Source organism: Jaculus jaculus, assembly GCF_020740685.1.
Source record: "Jaculus jaculus isolate mJacJac1 chromosome Y unlocalized genomic scaffold, mJacJac1.mat.Y.cur SUPER_Y_unloc_4, whole genome shotgun sequence".
Lineage (NCBI taxonomy): Eukaryota > Metazoa > Chordata > Mammalia > Rodentia > Dipodidae > Jaculus > Jaculus jaculus.
The window spans coordinates 223,704-225,822 of NW_025423389.1; the positions used below are offsets into that span (position 1 = coordinate 223,704).

General features: G+C 34.7%; 1 non-coding gene across 1 annotated transcript; it reads left to right on the top strand.

The window, feature by feature from the left end:
- The first annotated feature begins 1,709 nt into the window (after positions 1-1,709).
- LOC123457230 lies at positions 1,710-1,819 on the top strand. Its single transcript, XR_006634951.1, has one exon. It is a non-coding gene; the product is annotated as a U6 spliceosomal RNA (small nuclear RNA).
- The last annotated feature ends 300 nt before the right edge of the window (positions 1,820-2,119 follow it).

Below are 2,119 nucleotides of genomic sequence, written 5' to 3' on the forward strand. Positions count from 1 at the left end.
TGAGAAAGCCCTTATCTCACAAGGCTCTCATTGTGGCATTATTCAATTATTGCATGGCCAAAAGGCACAGGCATTTACTTTCAGATGCAGTAAGCATATTAGAGCCCTTTGACATCAACTATGACCTTGAAAATTTTAGTTTACATAGAGTATTTAAATAATTTAAATAGTGATATTGTTGTGTTCCTACTCTACCATTGTGAAAAAACTAATAATATAAAACCTAAGACTCTTTTCTTTCACAGTTGCAAAAGCATAAATCAAGTCCTCATAATGCAAACTCATACAGTGATCCCAAGATTTATTATTTATGTCACATTCTAAGGTTGCCCTATGGGATGGGATGTGATCAACGCATGACAGTTTGTGTTCTCCATGCTTTCAAGTTGTTGCATGTGTTTGATTAGAATTTGTGGGAAATCCATGGACTGATAAAATGACTGCAATTTTAATGAAAATTGGCAATATATCCATGATTAATATAAAATTTTAGTATTTTAGTATTTATACTAAACATTGCTCTACAACATTCTAACTGCTAACTTCTCAATTTTAAAATTTTAAAATTCTAAAATGAATGAATGAATCAATCAATAATTAAATTTTTTGGAGAAGGAATTTGAAATAGGGTCTTACTCTTACCAAGGGTGATGTGGAATTCACTATTTAGTTTCAGGATGGACTTTAACTCATTATGATCCTCCTATCCTATCCTATCTCTGCTTCCTGACTGTTGGGATTAAGGCATGCATTACCAATGCCCTCCTAATAAATAAATATTTTAAAATAGGGCCGAAGAGATGGATCAGAGGTTAAGGATTTTGCCTGCAAACCCCATCGGCCAAAGTTTAATCACTCAGTGCCCACTTAAAGCAAGATTCAGAGTGTATGGGGAACATCTGAAGCTCATTTGCAATGGTTGGAAGCTCTGGCTTGACCATTCTCAATCTCCCCCCCCCCCCTCGTCTCTCTCTTCTATAAAGTGTACAAATAAAAATATTTTAAGTATCCATTATCCAGCCATAGTTTTCAAGTTTAGGTCAATAGTTAATGCAGTTCCAATATAGGTTTTTGTAAGGCAAAAAAACAAAATGGCTAAATATTTTCCTTTTCTGTATATATCTCGTATGATTTTATCAAAGCTTAATCTGTATTTAAATTTTTAAAATATTGATATAGGAAGCATATGTTCTACCCAGACAATTATTAAATGACAAATGTAGTTAATATATTCCAGTAAGGTCATCCAAACTTTTATTTATATCACTGCTGTCCTTAGGCACTCAGCAGTTAAGGACTTCAAAAAAAATTGTTTGCTAAAGAGAGAGAAAGAGAATATGGGCACTCCAGTACCTCTGGTCACTCCAAACAAATGCCAGATGCATGCCCCAGTTTCTACACTTGTCTGATGAGGTTACTGGGGAATAGAACCTGAGTACTTAGGTCTCAAATGCAAGGGTCTTAAACTCTAAGGCATATCTTCAGGCCAGTAGTTAGAGTTTAAATGACCTTAGTTTTAATGTGATGCAACCAAATTCATGCTCATGTACCTGCACCTAACAGCTTGGACTTAACATTACCTCAATACATACATGAGTGCAATTATTCAGCTTTATGTCTTTTGTAAGTAGGACATTTGGGATGTGTTGAATTACAGACACAGTTTTTATTTAAGATTAAGTGGTTGAAAATAGTATGAGAAAAATAAGATTCTCTTCACTTTAGCAGAATATTTACTAAAATTGGAATGATACTGATTAGATTAACATGGCCCCTGTTCAAGAATGGCAAACAGATTCCTGCTGTATTCCATATTTTATTTTATTTGCTTTTATTCATTTGAGAAAGAGTGGGGAGAGAGAGAAGGAGAGCAGGGAGAGAGAGATAAAGAGGGAGAATTAGCATTCCAGGGCCTACAGCCACTGCAACAAACCCCAGATACATGTGCCAGCTTGTGCATTTGGCTTATGTGGGTCCTAGAAAATTAAATCACAGTCTGTTGGCTTTGAAGGCAAATGTCTTAACCACTAATCTGTCTCTTATCCATGTGTTCCACAATTTAAATAAAGAAAAAATAGACAATCAAATAAGTAAAAGATATGGTACTGTCATCTAATCT